This window comes from Misgurnus anguillicaudatus, unplaced genomic scaffold (assembly GCF_027580225.2).
Source record: "Misgurnus anguillicaudatus unplaced genomic scaffold, ASM2758022v2 HiC_scaffold_32, whole genome shotgun sequence".
Classification (NCBI taxonomy): domain Eukaryota; kingdom Metazoa; phylum Chordata; class Actinopteri; order Cypriniformes; family Cobitidae; genus Misgurnus; species Misgurnus anguillicaudatus.
Window position 1 is genome coordinate 288,879 of NW_027395282.1, and position 21,492 is coordinate 310,370.

At 40.7% G+C, this 21,492-nt stretch overlaps 1 protein-coding gene and 1 long non-coding RNA gene across 2 annotated transcripts in view; both read left to right on the forward strand.

The window, feature by feature from the left end:
• Positions 1–21,492, forward strand: part of LOC141363124 (uncharacterized) — a 127,609-nt gene that overhangs the window by 33,085 nt on the left and 73,032 nt on the right. The window lies entirely within an intron of this gene.
• Positions 1–21,492, forward strand: part of LOC129453961 (uncharacterized) — a 64,186-nt gene that overhangs the window by 16,514 nt on the left and 26,180 nt on the right. The gene's annotated exons all lie outside the window — the stretch shown is intronic.

Consider the following 21,492-nt stretch of genomic DNA (forward strand, 5'->3'; position numbering starts at 1 on the left):
TGTATTAGGGATGTTGCTGTGTGGAAATTTTCCCACCGGTTAATTGGCTTGTGACAAACCTGGTGATCCTGGTATTACCAGGTGGGAGGGGCTTATAGATGCATGTGCAGCCGTGCCCATTTTACTTTCACTTTTGAATTAAAGGCAATTGTTTAAATGCAGCGCTTGCGTAAACTGCTTTAAGTCGCTTATGAATCCGCGTGCAGCAGTGATTTTTATTCAACAGTGTCTTGTAAATAGTAAAACAAAAGTCATGGACAAAAATGAAGGGATCCCTAACCTAATATTTTTCTGCAATCAAACGATTTATTTAGCTCTCTGTACCTGTTAACAGGTAGTTTGACGCATTGTTCCTGAGCAAACTGCTCCAGTTCTCTCAGTTTCATGGGTGTCTTCTCCAGACAGCAAGTTTCAGCTCTTTCCAAAGATGTTCCATAGGATTCCGTTCAGGATCCTGCATAGAGTCGTGGCACACTGTGCCAGGTGCAGCAAAACAGCCAAAAAACATAATCCTCCGTGTTTTACTGTAGGTATGAAATATTTAAAGTTTAAGCAGACTTTCAATGTAACCCATGGGCATCCTGAAATACAAATGAAAATGATCATGATACAGTGTGAACTCTTGTAAGGTGCTTCCAATAACGCTGTCTTTCCTTTTCTCAGTCAAAACAAAAATCGTCTCATCCTCGCTTCTGCTGCTAGAGAACTCCACCATACGTGTGTGTGTGTGTGTGTGTGTGTGTGTGTGTGTGTGTGTGTGTGTGTGTGCGCTCGTGCGTGTGTTTCCTTTAGTGCTATGAGCCAAGTTTAAATTATGCCGTCTTGGCAGTGAAACAATTAAATATTTAGCTGATGCTTTTATCCATGGCAACTTACATTGCATTTAAGATATATGTTTTATTAGTGTGTGTTTTCTTAGGGAATCAAAGGCAAATCCTTTGATCTCTTAACCTAAAGGCTTACATGAAAGAAGACAGTTTGATAAGAAGTATCAGAAGGAAAGTCTTTGAACATTGACCGTGCTGCGGTAAAGCAGCAAACCGTGCCTTCACACCAAGGACGAAATAATTGTTCGCCTTGAGCAATATCACATCCGGTAGATAGGTGTTGCTGATCAAGACTGCATTTATGCCTGTACGCTTGGTGCCGTAACCCACTTTTCAGATGTCCAGCTTATTATTTGTTTTTATTTCATTTATTACATATTGCATTATTTATCATTCATTTATTTTATCATTTACTTTTATTCTTATTTTTATTATTCTTTTCTGTTTTATAAACATTTAGTTTATATTATATTCATTTCATTGTATTTAGTTATTCTATTTTGTTGTTTAAATTTTATGAGCTGTATTGTCTTTTAATGCTGATATAATAATAAATCATATAATAATGCAGTACATTTTCACTGTCTGTGTAACGACACAGGGTTAGGGTCTTTGCTTCTAGTCAGACAAAGTTAATCTGATAATCGACATCGTCAGACAGACCATTGAGAATACAACTAAGATTATTCAATAAACCACTTTTATTTCATAACAATTTTAATTCAATTTTTATTTATATAGCGCTTTTCACAATTTGGTAATTGTTTCAAAGCAGCTTTACATTAATAGAAGCAGTGAAAAGCACAGAAAATCGACAGATAGCACAACATAATACACGATAGCACAAGCACCTAAATTTGCTGCGGCTATAAATCAACATTAAAGCGAATTTATTACTAATGTAACTTAAAGAAGTTAAGCCCAAGAAGGCTGCCTCCCCGGGTTGAAAAACCACCTCGGAGAAAAAACCCCCAGACTTTTTAGCCGGGGAAGTAAAAAAGTCCTAGGAGGGAAAAACCCTATATATATATATATATATATATATATATATATATATATATATATATATATATATATATATATATATATATATATATATATATATATATATAAATACACACAAACACATTGAAACGGATAAGGAGATTAAGCGGGTTCTGCTGGTGGTCATTGGTCAGGCATCAGCTGGGCATCACGTTGAAGAACAGCCAGTAGATCAGAGGTGTGCCGACTTTCACATTTACCAGAACTGGATTTGTTTGTCTCATTGTCCTAGGGATCGAGGACGAGACGGGGAGAGGGAAACAAAATCTTATTAGCGTAGGGGCCGTTCACATGTAAAGCAAGTGTCACACAGTGATGTGGTTTAAGTCAGCTCGGTTCCGGACAGGCTAACTATTGCTGGTTAAGTGTATTACATATAGTTGATGATTTTAGAAAATTTGTGGGCCCAGGGTGAGTCTATGTATGGGGCCCCCCATATGATCTTTCAAACAGAAACTCGTTTCTTAACACTTTGTCTTTTGTCTGCTGTTCTTCTCTTTATCTTTGATCTGTTGATTTGAAGTAAAAACTCATAACAGAGTCGATATTTGAGTACAGATTCAGTGATTTCCTAACAGGAATGGGTAGAATTTCAGATTGTAGTGGCAAAAAAAATCCAGGGGCCAAACAAAAATTACAATTTATCAAAAACACAGAATGTATTCAAAGATCATCCCCAGTCATCTGTCTGCATTTATATAGTAACATCAAACCCTTCTTATCTGAGATGACGTACACTCTCTGCATATTATTGATCCTGCCACAGTTATTTATTACTTCAATGTTTGTCATTGTAATCGTGGGGAAAGTGCAGCTTGACTCCTTTAACTAAAAGGAATTAAATATCACTATGGCATTAAATAAAGTGTTGTTCACTTCTAGTGCAGTAATCATTAACACATTCAGTGCTCTGTGAATCTGTGAAGCCCACAAAAAGACTACCAAATATTCCCCCCATGGACTAATTAGTCCATCAACCAGTAAGAGCATTGCATCAAAACCTTGTCTAAATATAGTCGTCAACGAACCTTTTTCACGTGACGAACACGAGACGAGACGCAACAGGTGTGTTCGACTTCATGCGGCGCTGCGCAGAACGATCGGCGGCTGACTTGAAGCAGTGCATTCCGGTTAGTAATTTTGTCCGACTTGAGCTGGCGCTGGAGGCACGTGACTGTGTCAGATGGTTTTAAAGAACCGCGAGAGCGATTTGAGATCAGCCGCCTGAGGCTATGTTTACACGTGGGCGGCTATTTTCATAAACTGACATTTCAACCTCTCCGGTTTCAAAAATAATATCGTGCACACATGTCAGTTTTCAGTGTTTATTTATACGTACTTGTGCATACATTCCATCAAGAGAAGCTCAATCCCACGTAAGCCAATCACCGGCAGCGCTGGTGGTGACGCGAACTGGTTCTTCATGTTGGTGGGAGGAGTTGTTGCAGTAGATGATCGATAACGTCAAAGTACCGCGAGAGTGAGTTGAGGAATCACACGTAGAGGTCTAACTTTGAATCTCTCTCGCGGTACCTTGACATCATCTGTCTGTCGGTTCTTGCAGCGCCCATGAAGTCAAACACGTGTAAAATTGCTGACATCCGAGCACTCGTCTCTGCTCCTCGACATAATGGAGCAGCTGTATTTGCAAATACAAGCACACGAAACGAGTTTGCAGGAACATAAATGTGATCTTGGAAGCGTTCAGAGTAGCAGTCACATGTAAACATAGGTCGCACTTTTGACGTAGGTGCGAGCTCTGGTGCATACTCTGTGACGTTGCCTGCTTAAACATCCATTTGTCTCATTACATGCAACCGAAGATTTTCAAGATCTCCACTCTGGCCGGAGTTTTTAGAAACAATCGGTTTCAGAGGCGAGTTCTTCGTTTGCGTGTAAACGAGGGCCACAAACGAAGGTAAATCTCTCAGTTTTTAAAAATAACCATGTACGTGCAAACAGGGCCTATGTCAGCCAGCGCAGTTTCCGAAGAGGAGCTGCACGGGCTGCTACATGACGACACAGATGTTTCACGATTGGTCGGATTCACCACATGACAACAATCACGTGTGTTTCGTGTTTATTTTTCACCCCTGCAGTTCCACAAATGCTCATAAATCTGTATTTTATAACAGTTAAAGCTCTTTTCATGTAGTCGCGATGTTATATTGTGTCATGTTTATCAAAATAAAATGGATTAAAAACGTAGACCCCACTACATTGGTATTTAAATAATATATGCTTATGTTAAACTTTATTCCTGTAAAAACATGCTGCAAGCCTCTTCAATTCCACTCATGCTCATACACGGACATTCAAAACAGTATAATTTACTTTTTATGTTGTTTACATCTTACAAATCATGTTTACTGTGATAAAATCAGAGCATCTTCCATGTCTGGAATGGATGTATTCTTGAGTCTATAAAGTAAATAATAACTTTTGTTTGAAATGGGTTTGGCTAAAAGAAAATATTGTTTTGTCTATACTACAACTATTATATGGGTTAAATAGAATTGCATTACTAAAAAAAGAGACTAAAATACAATTTCACTGACTAAAACTAGACTAAAATAGTCATGGATAAGTCTGAATAAAATAAGACTAAAATGCCCAGACTTTTAGTTGACTAAAACTTGGCTAGACTAAAAACAGTATGAACGTGACTAAAACTATTAAAAACTTAAATAACAGCTTGACACAAAGACTAGACTAAAACTAAAATTAAAACAGGCTGCCAAAAACACTACTACAGAGAACTCATACAGGTGAAAAACCTTACAAATGCTCTAACTGTGAGAAGACGTTTGCGCAGTCAAATAACTTAAAAGCCCATCAGAGAATTCACACCGGAGAGAAACCTTACATCTGCACTTAATGTGGAAAGAGCTTCACTGGTTTAAGTACTTTTAAACAGAAATAATTGTTTGCCTTGAGCAATATCTCACCTGACAGATATGTGTCATTGATCAAGACTGCATTTTACGCCTGTACATTTGGTGGCTTAACACATTTTATCAGATGTCCAGCCTATCATTTATTTTCTTTCATTTATTTCATTATTTCATTCATTATCATTCGTTTATTTTATCATTCACTTTTATTCTTATTTTTATTATTCTTTTCAATTTTTATATACATTTAGGTTATATTATATTCATCTAGTTATTCTATTTAGTTATTGTCTTTTAATGCTAATATGAGTCTCCAATGTTCTCCATCTCAAGGTTCAAATGAATGTCAAGAGATTGTTGTGAAACAATACATTTTCACTGTCTGTGTTTGGAATAACAACACCTGATAAAAAAGAAATGCTGTGTTGCTTCAAGTGTCTCGACCGCCGTGCTCGGGGCGGGACTCTCGCTTCAGCCAAAATTCTCATAAACGACAGACCCAACAAACGCTTAAACGCAGGGCCGTGCACAGACATTTTGAGGGGCAGTGGCCCAAACCAAAAAGGGGGCACGGGGGGGCACAATTTATATGGTTTTAACAATATGATGTGTTATAGATTAGTATCAAATAATATAAGTGATTATAATGGAAAATAGACTTTATAACAAGATTTAGAGTGTGACAAAAGTTCTTAATATTCTATATGATTTACATGCTGAAGCTTTGAATCCATGTTTGCAATTTTGAACAGCTTTTGCAGCCTCCCTTCCAACTCTGTCTTTTAAAAAAAAAAACAATGTTTTTTATTTTTTGTCGACAAAGTGTGCCAACAACAGCAAATTTGGTGTTATTTATATTAGATCTCATCGGGTACTCATTAGCAATGTAATTCTAAAAATGTTTGCTAAGTTGTTAGCACTTTAAGAAGACAGAGAGCAAATCATCCACAGAAATACAAAAACATATAGGAAAGCCGAGAGAGGTCATCCATATTTTTATTTTTGCTGCTTGTTTTCTCATGATCTCGAGATAACAAAAGTTGTTTTCTCGCTATCCAGACATAATAATCCAAATGCCATAATGTAATTTCCTGTCCATAATATTTCATTTATTTTGAAGTGGACTGCTGATGCATATGGAGTCTTCACCGTTACCACGCGTAGCTAATTGTCGATAGACGATGGCCCTGTCCCAAATGGCGCACTTCGTGTGGACTTTCGGTCTTCTGGCCTTAAATTGCGCGTTCTCGCTTAGTCTACGAGTCCGTAGGGTGTCCCATCTGTAATTTTTACGCTTTGAAGTGTGCTCATCAGCGCCTCCTTTGCCCCCTTGATGCGGTCTTCAGCGAAGCCCGCACTGCAGCAGGCTTCGCGCACTTTGCCAACCCAGAAGTCCTTGCGAAAGGGTAATCAGACCAATCAGTCGACGGAAGGGAGGAGCTTACACTGACGGGCAACTTCTCTACCTATTTCCGGTGTGATGCTCAAGTGTGGCCCTGTCCCAAATGGCGCACTTCATGTGGACTTTCGGTCTCGTGGCCTTAAATTGCGCGTGCTCGCTTAGTCCACAAGTCCGTAGGGTGTCCCATCTGTCATTTTTACGCTTTGAAGTGTGCTCATCAGCGCCTCCTTTGCCCCCTTGATGCGGTCTTCAGCGAAGCCCGCACTGCTGCAGGCTTCGCGCACTTTACCAACCCAGAAGTCCTTGCGAAAGAGCAATCAGACCAATCAGACGACGGAAGGGAGGAGTTCACACTGACGGGCAACTTCTCTACCTATTTCCGGTGTGATGCTCGAGTCTGTCCCAAAATACGACTCCGGTGCACCCACGTGGACTCGCATTAAGGGTCCCTAAAGTCTGGACTACGTGATGTCATCAAAGTGTGGACTCTGAGGAGGACCACAAGTCCGGAGTGTGCCATTTGGGACAGGACCTGTGTCCCAAAATACAACTCCGGTGCACCCACGTGGACTCCCATCAAGGGTCCCTAAAGTCTGGACTACGTGATGTCATCAAAGTGTGGACTCTGAGGAGGACCACAAGTCCGGAGTGTGCCATTTGGGACAGGGCCAATAAAGTTTGATGTTCGTGAATTTAGGGACCATCTCTAAAGTGCACTGTGTACGTTTCTATCTTCAATAGTATTTAACAGTTTATTTGAATAAATATAAAACATCTAAAAAAAAGTGTGCATTATAGTTGACAACCACGAACACTTTACAGTTGGTTTTGTGACTGTTTGTTGACTTTAAGTTATTCCATTTTAATGCTGTTTAAAGTAGAAACGTATATAGAGTACTTTAAAGACGGTCCCTAAATTCACCGCGCTATCAAATGGTCAATTATTGGCAAATCTGTTTCATCTTAAGCGAATCCCTGAAGTAAAATCTCATTTGTTCATCCATGCTAATTTGCTAAATATGCTTTTGCTGTCTAAAAATTATGTTCTATTGAGTTTTGTTATGTCATAACAAAAGTTGTATTCTTTTGATGTGATTAAAGCTAAAAGATAACGAGAAAATTAAGTAGTGATCACGAGAACACAAGCGGGCAAAAATAAATATAAAACACGACCTCTCTCGGCTTCAAACTACCAAATTACTAATTGAGCAGCTCAACAGCTGAGGTAATGTAATGAATCTACCTGTTAATACAACAAACTGTCGTCTTCGCCCTTCAAAGAGTGGACACAGAATGTGAGAGATGCTGTGGAGCGGGCGGGAAATCACGAAGTGGATTACCAGAAACAGTGGATCTTTAGACGAGCGGTAATAGAACACTTTGACTGGGGTTGGCGAGAGGGGCACCTCAGCCGATTAGGGCAGAGGGGCAGTTGCTCTAGCCACCGGGCCACCCCCCTGTGCACGGCCCTGCTTAAACGAGATCCCTGCGCTTCCTGACCACAAGCACGCGTGACCCTGTTGGAGAAGAGTGTTATGCTTAAAAGCGCCTTCAGTTGTGTTGGGGTAAGAAAGCTCTTTTCCAGTTTGATTTTGAACCCCATTTTCTCCAGATGCTGTGCATGTGTGCATAAATTTCCTGTTTCTACTGAGCTAAAACAAACCAATTGTTGAGTTGGCTTAATATGTAAATGTCAGAGGGGCAAACACAGCATCAGCAGATTTGGTAAATGTATGTGGGGTTAGAGATTATCTGATGGGCAGGGCCTTCACTGAGGAAATTCTATTGTAGTGATTTCCTGTATCAATCTATTCTGGTACCTTTTCCTCTCCATCCTAATGATAATGAAGTGAAATCTTTTGTAGGTGCTGCTATAATTTGATTTTAATTTTCTTCTCTTTTATACCTTAAGCTAGATTCATTAATGTCCTTAATGTAAGGTATTTAATTTGTTCATGATTCCTGTTATAGAAGATTTCTTGTATAATTTTCCTAAATCTATAGTTCCATAAGGTTTATATTTTCTTGATTTTTTTACTGTACTTTTCTGGAAAAGTTTATCTTTTCTGTTTTAATTAGGGTCTGAGCACTGAGGTGCGAACCCCTATTATTTTCCTTAAAATTATTTAAAAAATAATAAATTAAAAATTTTTAACACTTTTGGGCACTTTGGTTTCCTTAACAGTACGATCATGGCACAAGTTTGATGTTATTTGTGAGTAAATGATGACAGAATTTTTATTTTTTGGTGAACTAACCGTTGAATAGAAGGTATGCACATGACGTCACCGTCGGCGAGAGGGACTGCGGTCTCGCCCACTGAGTGGCAAAAGACAGAGCGGCAGCATTTGAGTACAGCGTGACAACAACGCACACACGGTGAAAACGCGTCTAAATGGGAAAAAGCTGTTGTGCGATAGACTGTACTAACAGATTAACAAGAATTCAGAGCTATCGTTTTACAGACTGCCATAAAACACCGAAAGAAGAAATAAATTGATTGTTCATGCCACAGACCACAGGTGGGTAAGTTGCTAGGGTCACTATCAAGCAGAGGTTTTACTTTCTACTTAAAAGTATTTTTCAATTATTTGTGTTTTATCCGTGTTTTTTTTTTGGAAACCATACATTCCAAAGCATATTATCATAATTTTTATTCTATAACATTTCATAAATAATACGTTTTTGTTTTACATTTAAAATTTAATATTATTTTAATGTAATTAGATATTAAATACATTTTAATATGCAATATTAAAAAATACACAGTATGATTATATGCTTTAGAATGTAGTGAAGTAAAACTTTTCCCAATACAAACACCCTAATAAAGCACAGATGCTTGGAAAATGTAGTATTGTCCACCTCTGCTATCAAGGCCAACTAAATTCAATGTAAGCTGATAATAGTCCGTTTTACTAGCATGTTCGCAGCACCCGCTATGAAAACCAGCCATTTTGTTGAACGTTTGCCACTCAACAGGGCGGGGTCACGTGGAAAAGTGACGTCAACGCATACCTTCTATAACGGCAAAAAGTTTTTCTCTCTGCTCGTGTTGTCCTGTCCGTCTGTGCAGCTCTATATTTTACTTCTTTGATTACCAAGTCAGCGAGTATTGCAAGCAGCATCATATTGAAATTTTTCACCCCTTGGTGAGCGGAACAAGGTGTGTAGTTTTATGTTTATAAAATGTGAATCTTTATTTATGTTATTGTCTATTATTTACAAAATGCGTGGTCTGAAACGCCTCACGTGTTAACAAAATGAAACTGCTGTTCACATGTCGTAGGACCTACTTTTATTTGTCTTAACATGTAATTTAATGTAGAACTGTGATAAGACTATTTGCTTGACGAATGCATTAATTAATTACTTGTTATTATTAATTCTGTAAAATCAGTTAAAACCTTATCATTATGTATAATTAATTACAGTTAATTGTACTAATTGTTACCTTTGAGCTAAATCGGGGAGTTCCCTTAAATTAAAGTAATGTTTCGGTCGGAGGTTCATCATATAGTGTTTTAAATAACGTTATATTCACTTCCTCCTGCTGAATCGCTCATTTTAAAAGTCTCTTTGTGAAGAACTAAATTACTTTCTTCCACCACAGACGTAAAGCTCAGAATGACAGTTAACCCTTTCAGCTGTTTGTTTTAAATCTCATAATAACTTAATATGTAATAGCCGTTTCTCAAGATAACAGTTCTAGGTCACAAAATATTGTTTTAAGATTCAGGCGATAATTGATGTATAATACTCAAAGGTGCAATCGATTAGTAAAGGTGACGCATATTTAAACATTTGCTTAGAAAAAGGGGCAGAAAATGATTGTTTTATTATCATTTATGGATGTGTTTCTTCTTTATACCTCATGCTTTGCTACTTCCTCACAGCAACATAAAGGAGCTAAAGGAGAAACGTGCTGTTCTTCTTATCATGATAACTCCAACCGATTCGAGTCTTTAGTTTATCTAGCATTCACATACTGTTTCACCTATGGCATAGTATAAGATGTGTGTGTGTGTGTGTGTGTGTGTGTGTGTGTGTGTGTGTGTGTGTGTGTTGATTTCTTGACGCATATCATTGCTTTTGACACATATCTTTGTGGGTGACAGCCCATCTAAATAAAGAGGCTCGCAGAGAGAGAATCAGGAAAGAGACAGCTCTCTGGTGCTCTCCCTCGAGAATTGTAAACCCTTATTTGTGTCTTAATTTGTTAAGGTTTATTAGTAGGATAAACCTGACAGGGGATGATCATTTAATCCACAAATTCATGACCTAGTAAGCTAGGGAACTGATTGACACAGAAAGTTTTAAAAACAGCATGAATGTGTGAGCGTGTGACCATCCGCTCTGTTGCTCAGGTGGTTCTCGCCTCCCTCACTTATTGTAAAATAAAAAATAATATGTAAATAATTGAGAGTGGTGAAGTGTTACGATACTGGTGGAATATTTCAAAATTGCAAAGGTGTGGCCCAATATACAGTATATGGGCCCTAAATGGGTTTGTCTACAAGTACAACTGTGGCCCCACCTTGATTAGCTCACATGAATTTGATATAGAATCTGAGTGGAGCTCATGTGGGACCCAGCTGGGCAACTTGCAGAAGATCCATATTGGCCCACTTAATGAAGCCCACGTTATATAGCAGGCCCCAGTATGGGTTTTTAATGGGTACTGGACTGGTCCCTCATTATGTAATAATTATACTTTTAATATATATTATATTTGACTACAAATGATAACTGATAATAGCAACATAATTTCAGTTTGGTAATTATCAGTTTTCAGTTCTTTCATCTATAACATCACAAAACATGAAGGACTACTTTATTTTTTTAACTAAACTACTTTTTATCTAATTTTATTACACTTTCAGCACTAAAATAATCATCAACATTTAAAAACTGCTAATGCAGGTAATGACTAACCATTTAACACATAACACTTAAAAACAAAACAAGCAATGAAAGAAGTTCATCAAAACTTAAATAGTTGATGATCGAAATCCCTGTCCTCTTCGTAATAAACCACATTGACACAATGTAAAAAATGCATAAAAACACCAATGGTCAGTATTTAATTTCTTTTATTTTAAAATTATTTTTTTTAGGTAAATTTTTTAGGTTAGCAAAGAATGACAGTCAGCATTCAATTTTTAAAGCGCTAAAAATTATAACATGCAAAGCCCTTCTCTACTTTCAGCAACCTCTCAATGCCGCCTCATATGTTTCACTTTAGGAAACCCTAACAATTTAATATAGCTTAACTTGTTACAATTTTATACAAAAATTAAACATTCTTAAAGGTGTAGCGGAGGATTTTCTCCAATTTTAAAAAAAATTGCGCAACACTCTTGATTGAAAACTAGGAGGACCAATAGTATTGATGATCCACCTTCAATTCTCGTTAAGTATCAACATTTATAGCTAAATAGCGACATCTCTAGCTATTAGCTGCCTCGAGTTGACAACTCTATCAAAATAATGTTATAAGGATTGTGATCTAATGATCTAACACAATCAGAAACAACGGTTTAGTCTTACTTATGAAAGGTAATTTCCCGAGACTCGTTTTAAGGGGTGTGAAGGTTTGTACACCTCCAAACTAGTGGCTGGCGCCCTCAGGATTGTTTTCATGGGGGGCAGTACAAATCTTAAGGTGGCACAATTAAAAAATGTATTATGCCTGAATCTAATGGTCAACTGTTTTCCCTTTGCTTTTAATACTACTTGGAGTATATAGTTATCCTTCTTTATTACTATTATAATTAACTAGAGACAAATAAAAACTGCAAATAATTTAAAAATCAAATGGTGGAATAGTATGAATCTATCAAAGATGAGTATCGATCAATCAACATGCAGTGTTGGGAACGTTAGAGGCTGTTTACACTTGGCATTAACATGCGTTTTCATCGATCAGATCACAAGTGATGACGTTAATGCCAGATGTAAACGGTGTTCAAAACGTTTTGAGCTCGTCCACTTTCGACCACTTTCAACCACATCCAGAGGTAGTCGAAACCACTTTCGATCGGATCGCTTTTGTAGTTGCGGAACGCACATGTGGTTGAATGTGTTCGAACAGCCACACGCGACCGCCTTCTCTCCGCCCATTTATCTAATCTGAGGTACTGTTTTACGTCTTTTCTGACTTCTGCCGTGAACACACGTTGTACAGCGCTATTTTTAGCCTTTCATTGATAAAACTAAAGCAGCTCATCTCCGCAGTTTCATTTTGCAAGCGTGTGAAAGTTGCACAATCCTATTTCATCAATTGTGCTGAAATATCAGAGAATGCTCTAACATATACATGTACAAAACACTGTGCAGCATATTTACTTACAAGACAAGCAGTGGACTCCGACATAATGTTAGTTTGCGTCCATATAAACTCATCATAACTTAAAACAGCGGAGAGACTCGCCCCCCGTCTCGACAGACCACCCCCTCACAGTATTTGGGACAGAAGCGGTCGAAAGTGGAGAAAAGAGACGGATTTAAATACCAGGTGTAAACGTGTCTCTCTCGTCCACTTGTGATCCGATCGATGAAAACACATCTTAACTCTTTCACCGCCATTGACGAGATATCTCGTCAATTAAGAGAAAACACTTCCCCGCCAATGACGAGATTTTCCGTCTTTCTGCAATACCGCTATTATCCACCAGGTGGTGCCCTTCCACAACTTTTTAAACCCGGAAGCATTGCCCTATGGCAGTGTTTCCCAACCCTGGTCCTCGGGCACCCCCTTCCAGAAAGTTTTAGATGTCTCCTTATTTAAAACACCTGACTCGACTCATTAGCCTCCTTCCAAAATGGTAAAGACGTGTCCCTAACAAGCTGATGAGTTAAATCAGGTGTGTTTAATAAGGAGACATCTAAAACTTTCTGGGAGGGGGTGCCCGAGGACCAGGGTTGGGAAACACTGCCCTATGGCAAGCTGCTGCATGTCTGTGTCTGTTTTAAAGATCGCTCTGAATGGAATTATCTCTGCTTTTTGCTCAAAATGTGATGTTTTTGCAGAAACCTACCCATATTCAAAAGCTGATTACAAAAGAACCACTAAAGGTAGGATGAAATGTTTTTTTTGTTTGAAAGCAGAGGGTCTGTTCTTTCATTTGGTATATTGTATGTTTATATGTTTAAAGAAGAACATTTTCTGGAAGGCATTAAACTTTGGTGAAAATCATGAAAAACGCTGGCGCTGGCTGGCAACTTTTTTTAAAAACGCTGGCGGTGAAAGAGTTAATACCAAGTGTAAGTCTAAGCATACGTCAAACCCGTCGCCATCTTAGAACAGGCGTCTTGTCATAGGAAGTAGCTAGGTAACACTGCTATGTACTTCGAATTCATGGACGATGCCGGACTTTTATGCTGCATATGGATGTTAGGGCTACTAGCACTATGCATTATATTTAGAAAAAGTAGATTTTCATAATATCACAACTTAATTTTTTTCTGGACTCAATGCTAAATACATGTCTGACTGTTGAAATGAACCAAAAGAAAACCAAGAAAATCGCATTCATGACAATTTATGGTGATTTTATTTCCATTACACCATTGCCTATAATGACGCTTATTGTGGGATTCCTATGTTTCAAGATGGCGGCTCTATTTGACGCATTCCGTCCAATGGACTGCCGTAGCCAAGGCGACATCTAGTGTACATATTTATGGAATGAAGAGACACGAGCATCAACCGCTGTGTTTACATCAGTTTTGTTTTGTGTTTGGTGCTTTTCTGTAAACAAATTCTTATCTCTGTGTATTTTAGTGTTGAGATGTTGATGATGAAATCAGAAGAAACTGATGAGGGTTTACAGGATGAGGAATCTACTGATCAAACCTCCACAGAGTCTCTGAATTCTGTCTGTAACGCTGGAGAACAACAGCAGATCCTGCAGACCAAACTCAAGATGTGTTCAGTCAAACTCATCGACTGCAGGAACCTCATGATGAAGATGAGAAGAGAAACCATAGAAGAGGAAGAAGACTGTTATGATGATTTCGACAGTGACAATGATTTTATTCCTTCGGGTAAGTTTCTTCTGTTGTCTTTTCAAAATAATTAATTAATAATTGTATAGAGACTGTTCAACTTTTATCTCTAAGTCCACCCCAGTTCAATGACCGGTCCGTAGCCAAATAGTAGATGAGTAAATATTAGTTTATTAATCAATGTATTAGCAAGTTAGCAAGCTTTACTGAGCTCAGGATTCAGTACCACACACAGATAGCAATGGCTATTGCAGAATCATCAGTTGCCAGGCAGCTTTTGTTCTCATAGGTTGTCTCACACAGGGATCCCATTCTGCACAGAAATATCACAGCAACATATCTCCCTCTTAAAGACATCTTCTTCCTTATGAAAACCTTTACTTAAGGGCAGAAAACTCTTGATGTGTTCTCCTTAGAGAGAGTTGTGCTGCTGTGTCTCATACTGTAGTCCATTTAAAATACATTTGGAAAATACAGCACTGAAAAGCAACAAAACACTTTTCTCTTTATGTTTATGCTGTTAACTATGTTTATGGAATTCGCCCTCCGTCTGTGTGTGTGCACACTCAAAAGTGCATAATCACTGAAATCACTTAACGCCCCAGAAGTCATCGCGGCAAAATAATGGTAGAGGTCAGGTGACCAACAGGAAGATCGCACACATTTCAATTATCACTAGTGCGTTCTGTGCTTGCGACCTCCTGAGTTCGTTCTTCCAAGGTCGCCTGGCAAGACCGATCTCCACAAGAATGCAAGTCTGTTCTTTGTGTTCTTGGAATTGAGAAACAGCCTGTGTTATTAATGTTAATCAACAACAAGAGACAAAGAGAAAATCACTTCTGTAGCTCTAAAACTACTTATATTTAATTCATACAATTATATTGAATTTATACAGCATGCACACAGTTGTGCAAATTTTTATTCCCTTTTTTATTACACACAAAAACACCACTGTCTGTCTATGCAAATATTCTTGTAAACACAATTGTTCATGTCTAAAGCCCTGAATACACTGCAGGATTTTTCACTCCTAAGATCATTACCTTATCACACTGTGCGACATGGATCATTTAAACTCTGGTACAACAGGCGTGTAGACTGTACGATGATGACACGGAAGCTTCGGCGACTGCGTCACATGTTAGCGCAACGTCAACAGCATGTGCCCCTGGTAAACAAATACCAGTACGGAGATCGTAGCAGCAAACACACTGTGCGGTGATCATGCTGAATTTCTGACACTGTCAGAAAACTATCATAGGCTATCTTTGGACGCAAGACCGGAAAAACAGCAGTTTTTGAACCTCTCTCACTGTACGACATAGGACCACCGATGAAGAGCTACGATTACAGAAATCACAACGATTGTTTCACGATGACAATCTTTCGTCTGGGACAGCCAATAATCGTGCTGTTTATCCAGGCTTTAGGTCAGTTTTCAAACTCCCGGCCCGCTGTCTATTTGCGTCCCTCCCTCCCCTTCTCTGCTCCCTGCGTCTGCTGTCAAATATATAACATTCCGGTAGGCAGAAAGATTTATATTTAGTTTTATATTTATTTGATTATTGTTGTAAACGTTAAAGAGGCCGTTCAGTCTGTAGACCTAACTGTTGATTATTAACTGGGGTGATATTAAATCATGAATATGAAAACTGACATGTTTTTATGGTCTTGGTCTTGACTCAGACTTTATTCCACAAAGACTCGGTCTTGACTTGGACTCGACTCTATTTGAAGGCCAACAGAGTCGGTCTTGACCCTTCAAATAACCTAATAGTTGGGTTGGTTCCTGTTTAACCTCCTAATACTTGGTGTGTTCACATACATGGACATGACATTTTTTGTTGTTTGCACCATAATACTTAATTGTGTGTAACTGGAATCTGTACACAAACATAGACAATAACACTGCTTCATGTTCAAAGAAAAATATTTGGTTATTATATATAAATGGCCTGTCAGCCTTTGATGTAAAAAGCTGCGCCGCCGAATGCCTGTTTATTGCAGTACATATGCGGTCGAATTGAAATAAACTCTGAGGTAAATGCGCCAAACACATTACAATAAATAAGCAATAACAGTGGAAAAAACGTTATTATCTCTCAAAACTTTATATGACAAAATTATATTTAAATGAAAAATTCTTACAGTTATTCAAAGATGCACGCATTATTCCATATTACTCCCATTTATGAGCACATTCATCTCTGGCCTCGCAATGTTATGTAATAGCTGATTGACAGGTGCGCATCTCCGTCTCTCAAACAGGTATGATTTTATATAGTTAGGCTACTCATTTACAGAGAGAGATAAATTACTTCAGCCACCAGATGAGGATCTTCCACTTTAGCCACCAAATGAGGATATCCCTGGCAATTAAAGGAATAGTCTACTCATTTTCAATATGAAAATATGTTATTACCTTAACTAATTAGCGATGTCCCGATCCGATCACGTGGCGAGCAAGTTTGGTGGTACAAAATAAAACGTAGCGCTTTTCTAAGCGGATTTAAAAGAGGAACTATATTTTATGGCGTAATAGCACTTTTGGGAGTACTTCGACTCGCCTGAAAAGTCCGCTCCCCTTCTCACTCTCATAATGGGAGAGGGAGGGTGTTACTGCGCGGAGTCGAAGTACTCACAAAAGTGCTATTACGCCATAAAATATAATTCCTCTTTTAAATCCGCTTAGAAAAGCGCTACGTTTTATTTTGTACCACCAAACTTGCTCGTATAACTACTCGTCTTAAATAGGAAAAACGTTGATGTGTTTGGTCACTTCTAACTTTATCTCTAAATGGTACAATTGAATGAATGGGGCTAAGCTAAATGCTATCGAAGCGTCGCAGCGCGCTCCGGCGCTTACGTGCACGCACACAGATGATAGAGGGATGTATCAACAGTTCTTAGTTAAGGTAATGATATATTTTAATATTGAAAATGAGTAGACTATTCCTTTAAGGCACGGGGTAAAATTCGTAGGCCGCTTCCGTAAGCGCCGCGTCAGATCCTTAGATGAAAGCCATACCTTTTGCTCACAAATAAAGCGGGGCGCGGGTCGACGATGGCGGTCAGCCGTGACTTTGGTCCGTCTGGATGCTTGGATCAGAGTTTCTCTAGCCCTCCTCCAGGTGCGTTTGCAACGTTGAACAAAGGCAAGAGCAGATGGAACAGTCGCTTCGGGTTCTTGTGAAGGGAAAAGAGGGGGCTGAAATCCCATGGAAGCCTCAAAAGGAGACATTTTAAGGGAGGCCGTCGGAAGGGAGTTATGAACATATTCTTCCCAGGGTAACTGTTGGCACCAGGAGCTCGGATACTGAGATGTCAGACAGCAGAGCGCTCGACCAAGATCCTGATTAGCCCGTTCGCATTGCCCATTGGTCTGAGGGTGATAACCTGAAGACAGGCTGGCAGTGGAGCCGATCTGCTTATAGAACTCCTGCCAGAAACGAGACATAAACTGAGGACCCCTATCTGAAACAACGTCTGTGGGCAGACCGTGTAAGCGAAAGACGTGTTCAATCATGGCTTGAGCTGTTTCTTTGGCAGTGGGAAGCTTGGGCAGGGGAACAAAATGAGCCACTTTGGAGAAGCGGTCAACTACAGTCAGAATTACTGTGTTACCTTTAGAACTAGGTAAATCGATTCCCCAGCGCAGTGAACCTACCACTCGCCCCTCCGGGAGAATGGTTTCATCTCTGGTGGGCTCGGGATTATCGAACATGCGAGAAATGGCATCAGGCTTAGTGTTCATTAAAGCCAGGCCGGTACGAGAGGGTGAAGTTAAATCGGTCAAAGAAGAGTGCCCAACGAGCCTGACGCGATGACAACCTCCTGGCTGAACGGATATATTTGAGATTTTTATGATTCGTCCAGACCAGGAAGGGCTCTGAGGATCCCTCCAACCAGTGACGCCACTCCTCCAAGGCTAACCGCCAGCAGCTCCCGATTACCTATGTCGTAGTTGCGTTCGGCTGGGTTAAGTCTGTGTGAGAAATTGGCGCAAGGATGCACCTTTCCGTCCTTGGAAGACCGTTGAGATAAACGGGCCTACCCCAACATCAGAAGCATCCACCTCAACGATAAACTGCGCAGCAGGATCTGGAATAGAGAGAATAGGAGCAGAGATAAATCTGGACTTTAAATTATCTAAGGCCTCCTGAGCCCTCTCATTCCATTCAAATTTTACTTTGGTTGAGGTGAGATCCGTAAGTGGCTGAGCGACCTGGCTGTAGTTTTGGATGAATCGCCGGTAAAAATGGGTGAACCCCAAGAAACGTAACAGCTCCTTATGGCAATGGGGACAGGCCATTGAGCAACTGCTTTAATCTTGACTGGGTCAGGACGTATCTCACCAGCGGCTATCACAAAATCCAGGAACGAAAATGACCTCTTGTGGAACTCGCACTTCTCCGCCTTAACAAATAACTGGTTCTCCAGAAGCCTCTGAAGGACTCTGCGAACGTGCCGAGTGTGTTCCTGCATAGAGGGAGAAAAGTTGAGAATATCATCTAAATACACAAAGACAAATTTGTCAATCATGTCTCTCAACACGTCGTTAACCAGAGCCTGAGCCCGAACGGCCGAACGCAGTACTCAAAGTGTCCAGAGGGGGTGTTAAACGCTGTCTTCCATTCATCGCCCCCTCTTATGCGCACCAAATGATAGGCATTACGCAAATCGAGCTTGGTAAAGAACTGTGCTCCCTGTAAAAGCTCAAAAGCAGTAGACATTAAAGGCAGGGGGTACCTATTCTTAACAGTAATGTCATAAAGACCTCTGTAATCAATACAGGGACGAAGGGAGCAGTCCTTCTTTTTAACAAAGAAAAACCCTGCCCCAGTGGGCGAGGTGGAGGGACGGATGAGACCAGCACGTAAAGCATCATTAATATATTGGTCCATTGCCTCTATTTCTGGACCGGAAAGAGAATAAAGTCTACCTTTAGGCGAAGAAGTACCTGGGAGGAGATCGATGGCACAATCATAAGGCCAGTGAGGAGGAAGGGAGGTGGCCCGGGCTTTACTGAAGACCTGGCCGATGTCTGCATATACCGCCGGGACTCCCATCAAATCGGTACCTGAGGAAGAGAAGACACAGAAAGAGAAGCCGCAGAACCCAAACACGAAACATGACAAGACTGAGACTGAGACCAAGATAACACTACACTACGTTGCCAATCAACGTGAGGATTGTGCTGCGCCAACCACGCATGTCCCAAAATGATGGGAGAGATAGAAGCATGCAGAAGATGCAGCACAATCTTCTCACGATGATTACCAGAAATGAACAAACTCACAGGAGATGTGCAATGTGTGATCTGTGCCATCTGCTGCCCTCGGAGAGACCAAACATCAAGTGGCGACTGGAGTGGAACGACAGGAAGACCCCAAGCACGGGCCAGTTCTTCGTCAATAGTTTCCCTCAGCACCGGAGTCTAGAAGAGCGACGGTGGAATGATCCTGCCCGGCGTAGGACAATCTCACTGGTAGTCGTGTGCACATAGTCGGGGAGAATTTGGAAACATTGGCGCCCACCAGGACTCCCGTCCTCACTGATGGGCGGACCCTTTTACCGGACAGGTTCTGGCTATGTGCCCGGACTTCCCACAATAGAGACAAAGATTATTACGGAGTCGTCAATCTCTCTCTCTCTCTCTCTGACAGACGAAGACCCCAACTTGCATGGGTTCAGACTCGACGAAGGCAGAACTGGAAACGGCCTCTGAACAAATAGGATGAGAGGGAATGGTGCGTTGACGAAGAGAGCGTCGTTGATTACGGAGTAGCCTCCGTGCTTCAACTCTGAGAGCTAGATCGATAATACCCTCCAGTGAATGGGGAAGCTCGTGCGTAGCGATCTTGTCTTGAATACCATCAGCCAATCTATCGACGAACTGGGCACGGAGAGCATCCTTGTTCTAACGACAGCCAGCCGCTAAGGTCTTAAATTCGATGGCATATTCAGTGACTGAGGATCTACCTTGAACTAGCCGCACCAGTTGAGCAGCGGCGGCATCCCCACGCACAGCGCGGTCAAAAAGTCTCTCCATTTCCTCTCGGAACATTTCAAAAGATCTGCAACAGGGGTCTTGGGCATCCCAGACAGCAGTCTCCCAGTCGCGGGCCTTGCCAACCAGGCGCGTAATGACGTAAGCCACCCGAGTGCATTCTGAGGCATAACGGCGGGGCTGGAGAGCAAAAATGAGTGAGCATTGGGACAGAAAAGCCCGGCAGGAAGACGGATCACCGTCATAAGGTGGTGGATAGCATACGGTAGCATAGATGAAGTGGTATCACGACGGACCTGATCGAGACGAGAGTAAAGCTCCGCCACCCGTGCAGTAAGATCGTCCACCTCCTGGGCAGTGGATGTAAGCTGAGCAGTGTGTTGCCCCAACCAGGAACCTTGCTGTGCGAGCGGCGTCTTCAGTGAATTATCCTCCGTGGAATCCATTCTTGGCAAGTTTGTCCTGTTAGGAACGACAAAGGACAGATAGATTACAATGCAGAAGTTATTTATTGAAAATTCACAGAAAGAGATAAATGACTTCAGCCACCAGATGAGGAATGTTCACAGAGAGAGATAAATGACTTCAGCCACCAGATGAGGACGTTCCACTTTAGCCACCAGATGAGGATGTTCCACTTTAGCCACCAGATGAGGATATCCCCGGCAATTAAGGCACGGGGTGAAATTCGTAGACCGCTTCCGTGAGCGTCGCATCACGGAAGCAACTTGGACAGAGTGACAGTCTGTGATGTAAATACACCGTGAAATTTAACCAGCTGTGCTGGACCACGGCAACCAACTCCAAAGGACACACTGGGCACAGTCTGCGACGTAGATATGCCGTGGAAATTTAACCAGCAGTGCTGGACCACGGCAGCCAACCTCAATAGACATGCTGGACAGCGCTATAGGCAGCAACGCAGCTGGAGCTGCGACAGAGAGAGAGAGAGAGAGCAGAATTAATGGGAAGCCCAGGCAACGGACAAATGGTGGAGAGAACCCCTGAGCTCCTAGTCCACTCGATGGAGAGCTGGTGGCAAAAATAGTTAATCCACAAAGTAGACAATGTCTTAGATGAAATACAGATCATCCACAATGCAGGCAAAGTCTTAGGAGCAAAACAGAATAATCCTCAATGTTGGCAAAGTCTATGGAAAAATCAAATAGTCCTTTAATGCTGGTGAATGTTTCAGGCTGGAAACTGGAAAACAGCAGACAGCACAGAAAAATACTTTCTGACAAAAACCGGAAAACTAGCATCAGTGGAGAAGACTAAGTATGATACTTGCATGTCTTGCCCATT